At 41.7% G+C, this 20,376-nt stretch overlaps 1 protein-coding gene across 4 annotated transcripts in view; it reads right to left on the bottom strand.

Moving 5' to 3' along the window:
- The window catches only part of NUMB (NUMB endocytic adaptor protein), a 190,864-nt gene extending 179,145 nt beyond the window's left edge, over window positions 1-11,719 (bottom strand). For all 4 annotated transcript variants that reach the window (XM_059182889.1, XM_059182887.1, XM_059182891.1 and 1 more), the window contains exon 1: window positions 11,624-11,719. The gene's annotated coding sequence lies outside the window, so the exon portion shown is untranslated. The remainder of the gene's footprint in view (window positions 1-11,623) is intronic.
- Between the last annotated feature and the right edge of the window lie 8,657 nt (window positions 11,720-20,376).

Genomic DNA, 20,376 nt, shown 5'->3' with positions numbered 1-20,376 from the left:
AAAGAACAGGAATATAACTTCACTTAAAGGAAATACTTAAAGGCTAATGATAATATTTAAAATGTTCCACTAATGATAAAATAAAAATTTCAGAAACTAGTTACTATTTTCTCCCTATCAAATTAGCAAATATTTTTAAATGATAACACTGCTGGCAAGGGTATATATCTCAACCTCATACACCGTTAATGGAAACATAAATTTGTACAACCTTTCTAGAAAGGAATTATGCAATGTTTTGCTCTCTTAAGAACCCTCAGAAATGTATACCTTGACTTGGTAATTGGTAATTCCACTTATAGAAATCTATCTTAACATTATAGAAATGTGGACAAAGATCTATGTTTAGCAATATTCTATGATGTTTTGTCTATAATAATTGGAAATTAATAATCTGAATGTGAAACTATGGAAATCCCTTGTATAAATGATGATATATTCTTTAATGGAATATTCCTCAGCTGTTTTAAACTGTTTTCAAATAATTATGATATTAAAATGTATGTTTAAAATAAAGGTAGGTTCCAGGGGTGCCTAGGTGGTTTAGTCAGTTAAGTGACCATCTCTTGGTCTTGGTCTCAGGGTCATGGGTTCAGGATCTGCATTGGGCTCGATGCCCAGTGTGGAACCTTAAAAAGAAAAAAAAAACAAGTTCCAAAATTATGTGTTCAGTAAAAATCTGCATGAGGAAAAAATAGATAATAAATGTTAATGTCATTTAAAAAAAATAATGAAGGGTCAGAGCACCTGGGTGGCTTACTGGGTTGAGTGCCTAGCTCTTTATTTCAGCTCTGGTCATGCTCTGGGTGGTGGGATCAAGCCCTGCCTTGAGCCTTTCATCGGGCTGCACCCTCAGAGTACAGTTAACCTGCGATTCCCTCTCTCCCTCTGCCCTTTCCCTCACTTACATGTGTGCATGTACATACACTCTCTCTCAAAATAAATAAATAAAATCTTTTAAAAAAGAATGAAGGATCAATATCATAGAAATTATGACTATATTTCAGTGTCTGGGCTTTCTTGTAAAAGCACAAGTGAGGGGCGCCTGGGTGGCTCAGTGGGTTAAAACCTCTGCCTTTGGCGCAGGTCATGATCCCAGGGTCCTGGGATCAAGCCCCAAATCGAGCTCTCTGCTCAGCAGGGGGCCTGCTTTCTCCTCTCTCTCTGCCTGCCTCTCTGCCTACTTGTGATCTCTGTCTGGGTCAAATAAATAAATAAAATCTTTAAAAAAAAAATAAAAGCACAAGTGATATCCCACACTAACTACATCTACTGTGGAGAGGGGGAGACCAAAAGAGTAAGAAGCTTCATTGAAGGAACACATCATTAGTATTATTTCAGATACAAATAGCCAACTTAACAAATGAAGTCAAAATCCTTCAAGGTACATTAACAAATCTATAAAAAAAGGTTACAGAATTCAATACAATGCAAATATAAACCAATCATGTTTAATTTGAATTAGAGGAAAAAATTAGGTGATTTCATTATTTTGCATAGGACTAAGGCACAGCCAGAAGTCAAGCCAGCAACCTGCCTTCCCAGGAAATTAGTTCTCACTTGGCAAAGTACTGCCCTCATATTCTAAAAAAGCAGAACTCCACAAAGAGAAATGGAACACACAAAATTCAAATACCATGTAAAAGATCTATACTTTTCCCTTTGCTCCTAAGAGCTCCAAAAAGAAAATATAATGCCTATTAAAACATATGGAAAAAGAGCTCAATTTAGTGTTAAATGTTTTTTTGTTTGTGTTTTTTTTTTTTAAGATTTACTTGAGGCACCTGGGAGGCTCAGTTGGTTAAGCGACTGAGTTAAGCCCAGGTCATGATCCTGGAGTCCCTGCTTCTTCCTTTCCCCTTCTCATACTGCCTCTCTATTTTTATTCTCTCTCTCTCTCAAATAACAAAATCTTTTCAAAAAATTAAATTAAATTTAAAAAGACTTACTTGAAAAGGAGAGAAAGAAGGGGAGGAAGAGATAGAATCTCAAGCAGACTCTCCATTGAGCTCAGAGACCCAACCCAACGCTGGATCTTACAACCCATGAGATTAGGACCTGAGTGGAAGTTAAGAGTTAGCACTTAACCAACTGAGCCATACAGAAGTTCCCGTTAAATGTTCTTTAAACAAAGAATCAATTTAGGGGCACCTGGGTGGCTCAGTAGGTTAAGCCTCTGCCCTTGGCTCAGGCCATGATCTCCGAGTCCTGCATCAGGCTCTCTACTCAGCTGGGAGCCTGTTTCCCCCTTCCTTCTGCCTGCCTCCTCTGCCTCCTCTTGATCTCTCTGTCAAATAAATAAATAAAAATCTTCAAAAAAAAAAAAGAATCAGTTTATCTGAAAATGCTAAGTAAATCACACAAACTGTAAATGAATTACATTTATATTATATTTTAAACGAAAAGGAAAATACCATGCTATTTCTCAACTTCAACTAAGATTACATGGGAAAGAAAACTATGATATTAGTTATACTAATTCTTGATTTTGAATTTACCAAAGTTAATTAAAATCCTTAAAATTTTTCCTCTATAATGTTTTAATCATCACTATAGAACATTTCCTTGAATTTCCAATTTAAATAATAAGGCCTTAGTATTTTATTTTCCCTCAGGAAAAGGCTATGTGCTTAATTCAAAAGTTTCTTCTTTAGATAAAAAGGTACTAGGGTAGGTGAGTTAAAGAGGGGAGGGGCACCTGGGTGGCTCAGTCAGTTAAGCCTCTGATCCTTGATTTCAGTTCAAGTCCTGATCTCTGGGGTTTCCAGGATCAAGCCCCCATGTGTGTCATCCCCACTCAGCAAGCAGTCAGCTAGAGATTCTCTCTCTCCCTCTGCTCATGCTTGCACACATGCTTTTTCCCTCTAAAATAAATAAATCTTGGGATGCCTGGGTGGCTCAGTTGGTTAAGCTTCTACCTTCAGCTCAAGTCACAATCCCAGAGTCTTGGGATCAACTGCATCACGCACCTTGATCAGTGGTGAGCCTTCTCCTTCTGCCTGCTCTGCAGGTAGCTCTCCCTGCTTGTGTGTGAGTTCTCTCTCACGCACAAATAAGTAAATTGTTTTAAAAATAGAGTAAATCTTAAGAAAAAACAAAAACAAAAAAATGAAGAGGGAGGTAGGGAGAGTAGGGGGGAAAAGAGGGGGAAAAAAAGAATGGGTATAATAGAAACTACTCTTCCCTTAAGTAAGATGTTTAAAAATCTGACCCTGATTTCCATTAAAGGTCCAACACTGAAGCTTCTATAGAACTATGGACACATGGGTGCACTGTCAGGAGAAAAATGACACCTGAACTTCATTCAATGTCCAAGTATGAAACAATGTAAGGATGAAATTACACAATCAGATATTTAGATCAGTGGATTCATTTATAAACCACTCCTGCAACTCTAAAATGCTTCCCTTGGCACCATGACCCCAACTGCCGCACTAGACCAAAAGGCCAACAAACTGCTACTTGGAAGAATTAGTAACAAAGCAGAATAGTTTACTAAACTTTTGTAACAAAGGTCCCTGGCTGGTTCAGTCAGAAGAGTATGTGACTCTTGTTCTTGGGGTCATGAGCTAGAGCCCCATGTTGGGTATAGAGATTACAAAATAAATAGATAAATACACTTTCAAAGAAAGGAAGGGAGGAAGGAAAGGAAAGGAACAGAACAGAATAGAAAGAAAAGGAGAGGAAGGAAAAGAATGAAGGAAGAAAGAAATTAGTTGCAAATCCAGTATCCATAAGGGACTTGTATCCAGAATATATATTTTTACAACTCACACTACATAATAATAGGCAAATAACCCCATTTTTTTTTAAAGATTTTATTTATTTGTCAGAGAAAGCGAGCGAGAGCGAGCACAGGTAGACAGAGTGGAAGGCAGAGTCAGAGGGAGAAGCAGGCTCCCTGCGGAGCAAGGAGCCCGATGTGGGACTCGATCCCAGGACGCTGGGATCGTGACCTGAGCCAAAGGCAGCTGCTTAACCAACTGAGCCACCCAGGCGTCCCAACCCCATTTTTTAATTGGGAAAGGGACCCAAAAAACATTTCTCCAAAGAAGATAAACAGGCAATAAACCCATGAAAAAACTCTCATTAGCCATCAGGGAAATTCAAAGGAATACCACAACGAGTTATCCCTTCACACCTACTAGGATAGCTGTAATAAAAAACCAAAAGTAATAACAAGTGTAGGTGAGGATTTGGAATGCTCTCTGGAATGCTCACTGCCTCTCTTGGTGGAAATATAAAATGGCATATATAGCTGCTTTGGAAAACTGAGTTACCATATAAACCAGAAATTCTACTACTACTAGAGATACACCCAAAAAAATGAAGGGACCCCTGGATGGCTTGGTTGGTTGGGCCACTGACCCTTGGTTTCCACCAGGGTTATGATCTCATGGGTCGCAGGATGGAGCCCCAGTCAGGCTCTGCACTCGGTGGGGAGTGTGCTTAGGGTTCTCTCTTTCTGCTTTCCACATGTGCGAGCTTGCTCTCTCTCTCAAATAAATAAATCTTAAAAAAAAAAAATGAAAACACATGTCCATATAAAAACTTGTACAGGAGCTCAGGGTGGCTCAGTGGGTTAAAGCCTCTGCCTTCAGCTCAGGTTGTGATCCCAGGGTCCTGGGATTGAGCCCACATCGGGCTTTCCGCTCAGCAGGGAGCGTGTTTCCCCTTCTCTCTCTGCCTGTCAAATAAATAAATAAAATCTTAATAAAAAAAAAAAAGAAAAGGGTGCCTGGGTGGCTCAGTGGGTTAGGCCGCTGCCTTTGGCTCGGGTCATGATCTCAGGGTCCTGGGATCGAGTCCCGTATCGGGCTCTCTGCTCAGCGGGGAGCCTGCTTCCTCCTCTCTTTCTGCCTACTTGGATCCCTCTCTGTCAAATAAATAAATAAAATCTTTAAAAAAAAAAAAAACTTGTACAGGAATGTTCATAGCAGCTTTGTGTGAACAGCCAAAAACTTGAAAAAATCCAATGTCTATCAACAAGAGATTTTTAAAATTGTGATATAACTATATATTGGAATACTACTCCACAATAAAAAGGAATAAACTCCTGATGCACAAAATAACATGGATAAATCTCAAATAAATTAGGTTGAGTGAAAGAAGCCAGACCTCCCTATCAAAAAAAGTACATACTATAATTATCTTTACATAAAATTCTAGAAAATGCAGATAATCTATGACAGATTAGTGGTTACCTCTAAGGGTGGAAAGAGAGATAGATTATAAACAGGCACAAGGAAACTTTTAGAATGGTTAAGTATGTTCCTTATCTTGATTGTGGTGGATAAATAGGTAAAAACTCATCAAACCGTATACCTAAAACATCTGCAATTTCATTGTATGTCAATTATACCTGAATAAAGCTGCCTAAAAGAGAGGAAAAAGAATGCATACACCATGTTGGGGGAAACAGAAGTATACTAGGGTTTCTAAAATGGCACATTTGGGTAAGGAAAAGATAGAAAAAGCAGGCTAAGAGCTTTAAAGGATGAACCTTTTCAAAAGTCAAAATAGTAAAAATAAATAAATAAATAAAAATTTTTAAAAAGTCAAAATAGTATCTAATCCCTATATGATAATAGCTGAATATTCAATATCCACTGACAAAGCAAATAGTCAAAACAACCAAAGCTTCTATGAATTCAGTCTAACCTTCAAAATAAAAAATTTAATTCATTCAACATTTATATAATATGGATAACATATGCATATGCATATATATAAAAGTAGTAAGTTCTAAGTATATACATATTTTTAAGTATAATTATATTTTTAGAACTTACTACTTTTGTCTACTACTGACTACTTTTTGTCAGATAACATTTGATGAGCAAATGAATTAACTGTACAACATCCACCCCAATTCAAAGATTTGCAGATTGAGAACTGTCACACTATGTTAAGGATACTCAATGCCAAGGAGATTCGATACTTAAATATTAGCTTAAAAAAACCCAGAAGTAAGATCTAATGAAAAATTTATCTAACAGGTTCCATAGCTATGCTTCATAACCGAAAAGAATTTAGGAATTAGTTATAACATTGCTAATCTGGGTATAAATAATTAAGAATTTTACTGTGACTTAAAGGCAAAAAATATAACTGAATTAAAAGAAAGATCCAAGTTATTCAACAGATGGGACTAAAAATAAGACAACAGAGTCAAGAACTCAAGATTGAAGTTTAAGTTTCTGAAGTCAACCTAATATTATATTTCCCTGTGTTGCTGGCTTCCCTGACTTTGCCCTTATTCAGGACTTTCCACAGCTTTCAATCCTTCTTCCTCCCTAAATAACTGGAGAAGAATCTGATAATCATTTTCCTAATTAACTATATGTACCTTACTATAAACAAGTTACCACAATTAAAATTTTGCTATCTAATCAGAGAACTCAGGACTTTGATCCTGATTAGGCGAACATAAGGAATCAGCCAGCGAGGAGAAACAGAGATTTGGTGGTGAGAGAAGGGGAAGTCACTGAACACTAATTATTAATACACCAGCTCCTTGGTAACCCATTTAGATGACAGGGGGTCTCTTCCCACTGCTTAATCCCAGACCTTCACTGGGAAGGACAAGTGGTATGGTTTGGCCTAGGGACAATTGCTAGGGACCTATTCGGAAGAGCTACAGAAGCAGAGACAAGTGTCCAGCCTCCTAATTCCACATGGTCCTGCCCAGGCTCCTATCCTCCAGGACTAGCAATTCTCAGTCTATTCACTTGCATTCTGACCTGCTTTCCCGAGTGGAAGATAACAAAGGAAGAGTCATGGCAAGCAGTGGAAACTGCACAGATCAAAAAATACGTCCATGGGAGAATGCTGCAAATAGGATCATCCTCCTTTACATATGTCACTCTAGGAAAACTGCCAAGAGTGGCTCACTACTCTAGACATACTTCCTACAGATCCTCCAGACTCCTCCTTAAACACATGTCCGTATTCTCCTCATTCTTCCTTAGTTTCAATCCTTCTTTTGCCCCAAGATTTCAACTGTGGATATTTTACATTCTCAAAAATACATAGCAGTATCATAAGGACATCCTACTTATCAGAACCGGTGTCTCACATCTGAACAAGTATCCTAAGGCTTTATATACTATTTCTAACTTTAATAATGAAATTTCCAATAGGTTGTATTACTGAAACAAATTCTCTTGGCAAACAAAAGGATTTATTTTAATGTCAAGATTAAAAAAAATAAGATCGCAAAATTCTTTTTTAATATTTAAGGAGTACAACTGTTTCCATTCTCTCTAGCCCTATCAAGGAACCATGTATCAGAGTTCAGAAACTGGGAGAATTCAGGAGCCGTTCTGTGAAAATCAAAATCTATCAAACACAATAGACGTTATGGCAAGCCCAAAATAAAATGCTGGTTTTCAAGTACTCTATTAAATAAAACTTTTTTTTTTTAAGGTGATACGTTTACCACAGGACCTTTCCTGATAAAAGTAGTTCTCTCAGCAAACTGAAAACCAGGCATGTTTCTCTACTTTTACAAACTAGATTTTTCAGGCACCAAAGTTTCCATTAGGGTTTACTGTATAAAGGCTAGAAGCAGAGAGAGCAGACTGGAAGCTATTAATAAAAGAGGAGAAAACGCTACTGAAATAGAAAATAAATTTAATTAACTAGTGTTAATTGAACTTCTTTTTAAAATCATTTACTTGAATTTTCTTTGATATATGAAATTAAGTCTCACTAAATCGTACAGTCTGGAACATAAAGTTTCTTTGGGATTTAAAAACCACCATTCATTCAACTACAGATTAACAAATCTCACTGTAAAGTAAGTTGAGCAATCAGAGCTATTCATAGATAAGTGTGATTAAATTATGGGTGAATAATAAATCGACTGAATAAAGTCCATTTATTAAGAAGCAAGTAATCAAACTGGTTGAATGTTCACAAAGAATGAACTTTCATATTTTCCCACACTCAATTATTAAGATTTTACATTCCTCCATCAGTCAGTAAAAAACTGAATGATCCCTACAAATGTGCCCACCAACTGCACAGTGCCTTAGAGAACGACCATTTTGGTGGTAGGAATACTCCATGTAATGCAATGCAAGGAATTCAAAAGCTTTCATCCTTAGAAACTTTGTCATAAAAATCAGTAATTTTATTCTGTGAAAAGACTGTGTTTTTCAATTCAAATATGTAATGATTTTATGTTTTGTAGTCTTCAAAACAAAAATTGAAATTTTAATGAAACATAAAAATCTAAGAGAAATTCTTTTTGAGAGACAAGAAATTATGTTAAAAAATCCTAATGTGGGGCATCTGGGTAGCTCAGAAAGTTAAGCATCCGCCTTCAGCTCAGGCTGTGATCCCAGGATCCTGGGAATCCAGCCCTGATTCAGGCTCCTTGTTCAGCAAAGGTCTGCTTTTCCCTCTCCCCCGCCCCTGCTCATGTACTCTCCCTCCCTCTCTCCCTCAAATAATTTTTTTTTAATCCTAATGCAAAGCTACACCAAGAGTTTCTTTACAATTTCATAAAACATTAATGAAAGGGTTACATAAATCCCTTGGATTAAAAATTTTAAGGAGAACTGTAAGACTCTCTGTTTTCCATACTGCTTTCTCAGTTCTTATATCCACAAAAACTAACCTAAATCAACTCTTCCTAAATATAAACCATCTAGGTTTTTATAGAAGAAATATCAAACCAAAGACAGCACAGAAAATACATACATATTCTTCAGCTTTAAAAAGTTACTGTAGATTACACTTAAATCCCTCAAACAAGTTAAATTTACAACACATGCCACATACAGTTCATTCTCAAGGGAGAAAAACATCAAAACAAAAGCTCCTGCTTCATAAACTATTTACTTTGTAGTTAGGCCTCTATCCCAGGTGCATTTTACTGTGGATTATTACCACTTTCTTCGCTCTTCAGAAACCTAGAAATCTAAAATACAAAAGTATATCTGATTCCCTTAAAAATGCTTCTATATTATATGCTTTGTATTAATGTAAGGCCACAAGAAGCTTTAAATAACTCTCACTCTTTTAAAAAGGAAACACTCCTTTGCTTTTCTCCTTTGAAATGGGTTTTACTTGTTTTTTGCTTATTTTCTATACAAGAACTCTTCTCAAACCAGTCCATTTCAGCAATATGTCTATTGTATACTTGGGTTTTTTACAAACAGTGCTTTACAGTACAGTGGTATAAAAAGAAAGGATAAACAAGAAGGCATAGTGAAACAAAGGTGTACCACATCTAAGAAACACCACTCGATTTCATTTCTCTGCCTCACATTTCCTTAAGTCCTCATACCAAAGATTCTCAGTATCTAAAAAGAGGCACAACACAATATGTGATCAAGCAAACATAAGAGAAACCGAATCAGAAGAATAAATGTAATAGAATGTCTCCACCGGAGACAAATTACCAAAAAAAGAAAAATAAAGACATAAATAATAAACCCAGTCCTAAAAACCCCCTCCTGAAGGGTCACTTTTGCTGCAATGCATGGCTCAAAACAGTTTTTTAAACTCTTTTGCCTGTAAGAAATACATTTTACATTGTGACCTAGAACACACATATATGAGAAAAATGTCCCAAACAATACTTTTCCTTACCAAGGAAACTGTAATTCTGTTCTATTTCACTTTATTTTCAATGCCATGGTAACCCACTAACTTGATTTTATAAATTACTAATAAATCATGATCCACAGTTTGAAAAACACAGGCTTCTCAGAGGGTATCCCTTATATTTGGGTCATTCTGGCAATCTGCCTCCACTTGTCTCTAGCAGGAGACACAGATATTTTAAGGTTGCTACATTATTATTGTTTTCATGGAAGCAAGTGGTTTTTAAAGTGTGATCCTCTGACCAACAAAAGCATCACCTGAGATAAATGCAAATTCGCAGGACCCACTCCAAACTCACTGAATTAGAAACTCTGGAGGGGGCCAGCAGTCCGTATTTTACCAAGCCCAAAATGTTTCTGGTGTAAACTAAAGTTTGAGAACCACAGCATAAAAAATCCCTGGTCTTTTTCCTTTATTTAACAATCCAGTCAGTAAGTACCCACGGCTCACTCACTCCGTGGCAGCCACTATTCTCAAAGTTCTACAAATACTAACTCATGTGAAAAAACAACCCTATGAAATAGAGACTATTATTATCCCTATTATACAGACGAGGAAACTTGCACAGAGAGGTTAAACTGTCCAAGTTAAGTGGTGGAACTTGAATTCAAATTTATTTGTAATATGGTCAGGGTATGTCCATCCTTTCATGACTCCCCTCTTTCTGATAAAGTCCCCCGTTTTACTCCCTTAGTTTCAGCTACTTCTCTTCTTTTCCCTTTCAAATTCACCCTTCCGTCAACGTCCTCATTTTCTAATCACTGGTGTCATTCTAAAACATTTTTTTCCTAAAGCACTGGAACGCAAGCCACTTAACCCTTTTAGGCGCTTTTTCTCTTACATCTGAGTATATACGAAGCCAAAGTTTCTTCTATTTCTTTAGTCCTTAAAATCTACTAATGGCCACAATGCTAATTTCTCCCACCTACTATTCTGGCCAGTTTCCACAAGACCACCACTCTCTTCCTGACCAACTTTCTCGTTCCCTCCAACTACGCCCTATCTACTACGCGCTTCCTACAAGGAAATTATTTCTCCCCGCCCACCCCTGTGTCATTTTGCTTGACTTCTCTCCAACTGAGACAACTTCCACTCCCCAGTAGACCCCCTTCACCCTAGTATCGAATCCGAGCTACTCCTCGAGGATCCCTGATCCCCCGCGGATCCTCAGACCAGGAGCTCCCAGTCCAGTCCTGGGTATCCCATCCCAGACCAGCAGTGGGGGCAGGGCGCTCCGGCTCAAGCCCAGCTGTTCAAGGTCTCCACAGGTCCCACCCTCCTAAAACCCGCGGCTCCGGACTCCCCCGGGAGCCCTCCACCCTCCGACAGTTGCCCTCCACAGAGGGTCCCCAGCGGGTCCCCAGCAAACCCCTCTCCCCCGCAACCCGCCTTTCCTCGACCCCCTCGCTCGGACCCAGGCCGCTCACTGTCACTCCGAACCCCGACCGCCCGCGGTCTCCCGGCTCCCTCGGACCCTGGCCACTCCCAGTTTCCTGGCCCCCCAGCTCTCCCAGCTCGGGCCGCTCCTGGGATTCCCGGGTTCCTCTGCTCCCTCGCACCCAAGCTGTGCTGGGTGCGTATTCCCAAGTCACCCGGTGCTCTGACCAGGTCGTTGCCAGTCACCCCGGGTCATCCACCCCCTCCCCCCCCCACCAGGACCCCGTCCGCTCCCGTCTCCCGAAGGGTTTTACCCCTCACACACCGGCCGCCGCTCAGTGCCCCAGACCCAAGCAGCGGGACGTCCCAAGAGATCTCCAGACCAGAAACACTAGGGTCCGGCCCCAGCCTATCTTGCCAACCCGAACTCCGCCGCCGGGAACCGGGCCATTCTCCCACCAGCCCAGTCAGCGCGAACTCGCCGCAGCCGCCGCCGCCGCCCTGGCCCCGGCCCGACCCGGCCCACAGTCCAAGGCCCCTTCTTCTGGCCTCTGCCTCCGGAGCACCGAGGTGGAGTTTCCGCCCCGCGACGGCCCCCAGACCCCAAGCCCGCGATACCGGCACTCACCTGACGCTGCCCCCAACCAACTCCAGCGCCACTGCCTCTACCTCGGCCGCCAGTAGCCACCAAGCGCCACCACCTCCCCCATGACAACAGGCCCACCCCATTTCATACTTTCTACCTCTCCATTGGATAGAGGGGAGGAGGTTTTCTGCCCTGATTGGCCGAGCGCAGCCGTCCGTCATAGCTTCCTCACCGCCCCTTTTCCGGGACCCGGTATTAGCCCCCGTTCGGACCCGGAGAGCCCAGGACCAAGCTCTAGTTGTCATTGGTTGATGGTTGGGCAGTTCGAAGTTATGATAGGCTGCCAAAAGCGTCTGTTAAGTCAACTGGCAAGGGATGTGATGGTCATGGTTGGTTCAAGCTCGGGCACAGTTTGGTTGCGCAGTAGAAAGCAAGGAAGGGGCAGACGCTCAGAGCCGAGGTTACCCGGGAGGGGTTAACTCTTTGTTGTAGAATTCACGCTGTATACCCATCCCTTTCGCCAGTTTCCTTCCTATAAAGAGAAGTTTATCACTGCTAGTTTATAGGGTAATACTTAACAAAATACCAACATCAGAGATTGTATTTGAGGCGTGTTTTCCAACTCCTTGGGAGGAAAGCACACAGATAAAAATTTCTTCTTGAAAGTCCCAAATGTACTCAGTTTCCTTGAAGTTCTTTCCAGAAGTCTCCATGCTAAAGGGCAAAGCACAACCGTTTATTTAGCAGAAATCAGTGGCTTCTGTTGCCAGTAAAACGTCGTTAATAAACTGGAGTGGCGTGTTGAGCGTTCTCTAGCTTTCAGACTCAGCCCTAGCTGGCTCCTGTCAAGTGACCAAGCAGCCACCATCGGCAGGTTGGGACTAAACGCACCACATCTACCCTTGTGATGCTCTGGAAATGAGAATTCAGTTCCTCCCACCTTCTCCCAACTTGATTTTTATGTTCAGCAGTTCTTAAATAGCCATACTAGATGTGTGTCAGATACTTGAAAAGCTTGTCTTTTTTTTCCCCAACCTCTCCTCTTCCTAACAGTCTAAATTAAGACCATTGGATGAATTGCAGCCCTTTTCTTACATTGGCACAATGCACAAGAATAAATGATTGCGTTTTTTATTCATTCGGGTACAAGTCACAGTAGGCATTTTTGAGAAATCTGGTGTTGCTATAAAAACTCTTGTGCTCCTAGAAATATATCCATCATTAGATTTTGCTTTTCTTTTTCATTTCACCCACTTTTCCTGCTCCTAAATAATAAAATGCTGGCCTGATTACTCTTTAAATGTCTAAGTCAGATTTAAATGTACCTTCCTTACAACTCTACCTATAATGCACAAACCCATGGACCATGAAACATACCCAGGGATGGATTGGGACAGTCAAAGAGGTACCTCTTCACAAGCATTACCTTATGGTTGGGAACTTCTGTGGAACTGAGAATCTGGACTTTAGAAATTTTGTGCTTTGCCCCTTTGTTCTTCCTGCTAACTCTTTGTCCCACATCTCTTCTATTCACTCTTCTGTCCTTTGCAGAGCAAGCTACGAATAGTCCAAAACTGCACTGTTATCCAGGGGGAAAAAATTGTCTATTTTCTAGCTTATATTTTTAGTCAAGTTTTAATAAACCACCTATCACCAAACTAAGCGGAAATCATTCCCCAGTAACTATAACAATAAGGTGTCTTTTCCTGGTTATTTTCCGGAACTTTCCTCCCCCTTCCCTCATCCTCACCTTCCAATTTAGAAATAACCTCCCCTTCAATTCAGTGACTCATAAAAAGCCTGTAAATGGAAAGTGGAAAAGACAAAATAACTTCAGAGATGTCTGAATCATTCAGTTAAGGGAAAGATCAGACATTGACCATGATAAGGTAGAAGCCAAGACATAAGGCAAGCCTGAGCTAACATCCATAACAAATGAAGTAACATGCAAATGTGAAGATTCCCCAATGAGAAGGAGGTATCAGTATGTCCTTTACACAGCCTTTTCATATATTACCAGTTTTCTTCTCTCTAGTCTTGGCAGTCTGCCCTACCTACCAATTTTAGAGCAAGTTAGAAGGCAATTAATGTCCTGGCAGATAGGAAACAATTACGTCATAGGAGGGCATGGGCATTATTATGGTACTTTGGGTAATAATGGCTCTTGTACAATTACGGTGACTTGGTGCCATAGAGAACATAGAATTATGCCAGTCTCACTAAGAGGACTTGCCATCAAGTTCAGGAACTCAACAAAACTACTATCACAAAACTAGGAATACTGCCACAAAGGTCAGCTATTCATTCTAGCCCATACACTGAAAAAAAAAAAGCATTCATAAATGTTTTCACTCATACGTACATATATACACTTCTACCGCTACCATTCCCTGTGAAAATCAGATAAGAAATGTAAAACAAACATCTTCAACCCAGGAAGAAGAGAAAAAAAAAAAATCTTCAAGAAGGGAGGTTTTAAGGAACATTCTTTGATCCACCAAAAAAGCTATTTATTGTGTTATTGAAGTCCGTGCAGGAGGTGCCTGGGTGGCTTAGCTGGGTATGCATCTGCCTTTAGCTCAGATCATGATCCCAGGGTCCTGAGATTGAGCTCCACATCAGGGCTGTCTACTCAGTAGAGAGCCTGTTTCTCTGTCTCCCTCTGCCTAGTGCTCCCCCTGCTTGTGCTCGCTCTCTGTCTCTCTGTCAAAAAATAAATAAAAGCTTTAAAAAATAAAATAATAAAATAAATAAATAAAATTTTGATTTTGCACACACAAGGAGACCTTCTAAGGTAATTCAGCCAGCCAGACTCTCTTTTCTTTCTGGTGCTATGTCTTCACTACTTTTTTTTTTTTTTTTAAAGATTTTATTTATTTGACAGAGAGAGAGAAATCACAAGTAGGCAGAGAGGCAGGCAGAGAAAGGAGGAAGAAGGCTCCCCTCGGAGCAGAGAGCCCAACATGGGGCTCGATCCCAGGACCCTGGGATCATGTCCTGAGCCGAAGGCAGAGGCTTTAACCCAATGAGCCACCCCTGCGCCCCTCTTCACTACTCTTAAGACCCCACTTTAGAAAGCAAGAACACTGGAATTGGGGCGTCTGCATCTTTGTGTTGTGAGGCTCACAGTGGAGGTGGTGCCGATAATATCTGCTCAGAGCCACTTGAGCAAGACCAGGATAGCAGGTATATTAAAGGCAAAAACAGACTTTATAAATCCTGATTAAGTAGACAATGAAGGACTTGGAGTGATGTCCTGATGTCTAAGGAGTGGCACGATTTGCCCTGGGCTCCAGTGCATGCTGACATTACTTTCTGCCCTCTTTTCCTCACGTCACTTTTCCAAGGGGCAGAATCCTGGTTTCCTTTCTTCGCTCTTTTAGTCCAAGAGGCAATCTCACAAGGGAAAAGCTCTTTTCTGGGGGGTTTTGGGTTTCTCCCACCCCTTCCATGGATTCTACACACAATTCCAAATGGATTAGAGAAACAAACATATCTGGTAGAGAAGAAAATCATTCAGAGAGCAGACGAGTGCAGAAGTTGCCTGCTTCTAGTAGTTGGAAGCAAGGCAAAGGATTTGATAAGAGATAGTTCCCTGAATTAGGGATCCCTGAAGATGGAGAAGGACAGGGATGAAGGGATGGGGGGTGGGGGGGTGGGGGAAAGCCAGCAGAGAATAGAGTAAGGAGAGCTAGACAGAGCCAAGAGGCCGCAGACTGCTGAACTGGCTTAGAGTCCTACCCCCCACCCCCTGCTGTGGACTTTACACCAGGTTACACAATGACACCAACGGAGTGCAGCCTCTGTCGCTGGCTCAAAGAACCATATCCGAACTTTACCCTATGGGATCTTTGCTCTACTGCCACTTGGAAGTCCTCCCTGAGCTCCAAAACCTGCTGCTCTGGCATCAGGGCAAAGCTGACAAGATCTATGCAGCCAACCAACAAGAATATCTTTATTTGATTTTATAAAGGTGACCACTGGCATGAAGCTTGGGAAACTGAAAAGAAAGGGAAACTGTCCAGAAGATGTTTTCACCCTCTCAAACTGGAGAGATACAACACAGAGGAATGCCAAGCTACTATCCATGCTGGAACAAAGCACTGTGGTTTCAAAGTTCAAGGCTTCTTCCATGGATGGGAAAAGATTAAAAAAAAAAAAAAAAAAGTGAAAATTGGTTTCTCTCAGGCAAAACCATTTGCTTTCCAATGCTAGAGGTCATAAGATTTTTTTTTCAAGATTTTTATTTATTTATTGGGGGGGGGGGTAGGAGCAGGAGGGGAGGAGAGGGAAAGAATCTCGAGCAGACTCCACAGTGAGCATGGAGCCCGACACATGACTCAGTCTCACAACCCTGAGATCAGGACCTGAGCTGAAACCAGGAGTTGGATGTTTAACTGACTAAGCCACCCAGGCGCCCCCATATGATTTTTAAATAGCACACCAGACCTCTTCATTATGTAATGCGTGCATTTTCATCCTCAAGAAAAAATTGTATACCCCTTTACCCACCTTGCATTTTAGAGATAAGATAGCTTGAGTGCTTATAAAATGGATGGGCCGCCTCTCTTAGCTCTGCCTTTATGCTGTTGAATGCAGCCCTGGGTTACTATCACTAGATCTGTGGGTGGACCAGCCATTCTTCCGCAGCAGGGAGTGGGCTTTTGAGCACCATTTAAACTTTTGTCCATCCCTGTTCCACACACAAAGAGTTTCCTGGAAACATGGCTACACTCCAAAGATTTCAGAGAGTAGAATGCCTTCTAGAACTCCACTTTTCCAATCTCTTAGAATTACGTAAGAAAGTAGATTTGAGCTAAGACTCTTTTTTTAAAAAAAGATTTTATTTTTTTGACAGATAGAGATCATAAGTAGTCAGAGAGGCAGGCACAGAGAGAGGGGGAAGCAGGCTCCCCACCGAGCAGAGAGCCTCATGTGGGGCTCCATCCCAGGACCCTGAGATCACCACCTGAGCCAAAGGCAGAAGCTTAACCCACTGAGCCACCCAGGCGCCCCGGAGCTAAGACTCTTCAACCTAAAGGTGTTCAAATCCTGGCTCTGCCATTTTTACGGCCGTGTGACTTTGGGAAATTTGATCCATGTTCTCCAAGCGTCAGTTTCTTCTTCTACAAAATGGGATGTGTTAGTTATCTTTTGCTGCATAACAAGTTACCCCCAAATTTAGTAACTTAAATCAACATTTATTATCTCCATTTCTGTGGAAATTCTGATGCCCCTTAACTGAGTCCTTTGGTTCTGAGTGTCTTGCAAGGCTGCAGTGATCTGAAGGCTCCGTCGGAATGGATCTGTCCTCAGCGGGTTCACGTCATTGTTGGCAGAAGTCAGTAGCTCATAGGCTTGAGGCTAAGGCCTTAGGTCCTCATGAGCCTCGGTGCCTTGTCATGAAGGTCTCTCCATAAAACATCTCAAAACAGGGCAGCTTATGTCATTAGAGTAAGGAAGCAAGAGGGCAAGAGGGAGGGCCATGAAGAGAGAGACTGCTAGCAAGACAGAAGTCATTGTCTTTTGTAATCTAATCACAAAACTGATATCCCATCACTTTGCCACATTCTATTATGCAAGAATATAAATACCAAGAGGAGGCTCACTGGGGCCACTTTAGAATTAGCATACCTTAGAGGTGCCGGGGTGGCTCAGTTGACTAAGCCTCTGACTCTGGCTTTCAGCTCAGGTCATGATTTCAGGCTGGTGATCTCAGGGTTGTGAGATGGACCCCTCCTGTTGGGCTACCGCTGGGTGAGGAGCCTGCTTAGCGTTTTCTGTCTCTTTCTCCCTCTGCCCCTCCCCAGCCTCTAAACAACAACAAGAATTAGCCTACCTTAGGAAATAATAATACTTCTCTGTTGGTTTCATTTAAAGATTAAATGAGAGGGGTGCCTAGGTGGCTCTGTCGGTTAAGGGTCTGCCTACAGCTCTGGTAATGATCCCAGGGTCCTGGGATCGAGCTACACATTGGGCTCCCACTGCCCCAGCCACCTACTTGTATTTGCAGTCTCTCCCTCTCTCTCTCAAATAAATAAATAAAATCCTTAAAAAATAATAATAAATATTAAATGAGAGAATGTGTTCAATTCAGGGCCTGGCATATAGTATATAACTGGCATATGTAATAACTATTATTACTATTAATATAACAGTACATATAGTAATGTAATGGGATGATTGATTTTCTCCTTTCTAGCTATTAGAGCAAAGCCTTTATGAAGAATAAATGAGATAATCTACATAAGTCAGGAAGTACTGAGTACATAATATGTACTCAGTAGCCATTAGTTGCTATTAACGTCACATGAGTATGTGATAACTGGTTTCCTCTTCAAGCTACTGGATATGCTATGATTACGTTAACTTTTTCAGGATGGATTTATTTTCAAATATTTTGTCTCATTTATCTATGTGTACCCTACACTTGCCAGATTGTAATGCTGGATTTGGGGTTCATAAAATATGGCCAACAAAGCTGGACTCCAGCCTAATTTCCTGTCTGCTCTATGCTAAGAAATGTATCCTCAAAATCAGCAAGATGGGCTAATCATGGCTCCAGCTCCTCTATGCAGAAGTCTGAGTCTGGCTCCATGGAAGTTCCAGAGAGGGGGTAATGTTCCTGGAATGAGCAGGGACTTGGCTCTATGGACTTTGTCCCTTTCAAAAAAAAAAAAAACCTGGTCACTGCGCAGTCTGCTAAGTCAGTCCTTAGCTGAAGATAAGAGAAAGGGGATCTCATACATTCTCTGTACATGAGGTAGGACCCCCAAGAGGACTGGGGTTGGGAGCAATAAGAACCAAAAGACTAAAGGAAGAGCAGTTTTGTAACGTGAAAGTGGGAGGAAGACGGGCCCCTGGTTGGATGAGTCCAAAGAGCGTGCAGCCCTTCGTCTCAGGGTCATGAGTTCGAACCCCATGTTGGGAGCAGAGAGGACTTAAGACAAAATTTTAATAATACTAATAAAAAAAAAAAAAGAAAGTGGGAGGAAGAGAGTCCAGTTTGCAATGTGAAAGAAATAGAGCTAGGAGGCTGGAGTGAGCCAGCAGGGCTGGGTCAAAGCTGGCTTCCTTATAAGGAAAGAGGATATGGAGGGTTGGCCTGTGGCCAGAGTAAGGAGGAACTATAATCAAGGAAACCCCATTATTTTGGCTTTGAATAATTTCTCAGGGTTCACTCATGATTATATGAGAAAAATGGGGGGGCTCCTAGAGTATAAATAATCTTTAGATCAGTAACACTATAGAAAGACAAAGGTCCCAGGGCACCACTCAGCTGATCAAATCTTTTTAGGCCAAGGGTATCTGTTCCCAATCACTGTCTCTCCCCCAACCCCTTTTCCTCTTGCCTAGTAAAGTGTACATGTTCTTTGCTTCTGTCCGTGTTCCCATGAGGAAGAAAAAACAATCCTCCCAAGGAAATGCCTTAGGATCCTTTAGACTGGAACAGTTTCTTGAGGAACGATCACCTTCTCACCATTACTGCTGTGATGCTAGGCTGTTAGAGCTCAGTAAATACAGGTGATGACAGTTTACACCTCAGCCTTCACATCAAATCACCTGTGTCGCCGTGATTTAAACAGGCCCGTGGCGTTTCAGAGATGCTCTAGCCCTGGACCCTTTGCCCCCTGACACATCCGCAGACATTGCCAGATTTGTGCAGGGAAATATTCAAAGCAGAAGTTGCTGGGAAAGTTCTGTGAGGTTCGAGGAGAGGTGTGTAGCAATATCAAGTTCCCCTTCCTGTGACTGTTGTCTTCTCTCCTTCTAACTCTGTGTTTCCTCTGTGTTTGAGAAAGAGGAGCCTTGCCAGTTTCGAGAACTTTCAGTAGCCAGAGAAAACCTCTGCTGGCTCCTCTGCGGGATGGCCAATTTTAGAAAGGAAAGAAGGGGTGGGGAGGTGAGGACTTGCCCCCAGGAAGCCTGACTACACAATGGGGATGGTGTCTTTATTTACTCAGCCCTTTCCTACAGGCAGCCAGAACAGCGGCCATTTCATTTTGCACTCAGGAAGTGTATTCAGTGGTAGGCTTTCTCTCTTTTCCTGTTAGTTTCCTGCAAGAGGACATCAGTGTCTTCTCAGGGCAGCAGCTGATAAGAATGATGTTGTTGTTCAGGAGGAGACAGACAAACATATTTCCTGTCTCAGACCCAGACCCTTCCAAGGGCACAGAGAACTGGGCTTGGGTGTGGAAACTGAAGAACCTGAGGGCACGCCGGTTTCCCTGGTGCCGTCTTCCTCCCCGACACACTCTCTCTAGTTGGTCACAATAATGACATCCTCCATTTGTATGGAATTTCACGCTTTTCCAAGATAGCGTCCCATTGTACAGAAGCAGCTGAATTTGGGGCACGCTGAATTTGACACGGCCTCGGAGTTACCTTCCAGGGCTAACATGAGGAGGCAACTTTGGGTATAACATTATGTTCTGGGGAAATTATACAAATACTGTAGAAGTTTACCCTCAGTTGGATTCCATGACTAGTCCCTACTTACCTTCCAGATGTTACCTTCGAAGTTACTACTACAGGGGAAACTTCTGACACCCCCTTTCCCAGCCACACTGAATTGGGGTGCCCCCATCACACACGCTACCCTTCCACATTTGATTCACACAGCCCACGTGTAAATTTGCTTAGTGCCTCGCCCTTCTGTAGCATGTTATTGTGATACCAAGAACCACATCCATGCTGCTCCTAGCTGCCGAGCGCAGGGCCTGGCCCGCAGTAGCTCTCCAAATATTTAGTGAATGAATGAGTCAGGAGTCGTCTCGAGGAGCAGCCTCGCCACC

This window comes from Mustela lutreola, chromosome 7 (genome assembly GCF_030435805.1).
Source record: "Mustela lutreola isolate mMusLut2 chromosome 7, mMusLut2.pri, whole genome shotgun sequence".
Taxonomy (NCBI): domain Eukaryota; kingdom Metazoa; phylum Chordata; class Mammalia; order Carnivora; family Mustelidae; genus Mustela; species Mustela lutreola.
The sequence above is the reverse complement of the archived record's forward strand: the minus strand, read 5'-3'. Positions and strand labels throughout refer to the sequence as shown.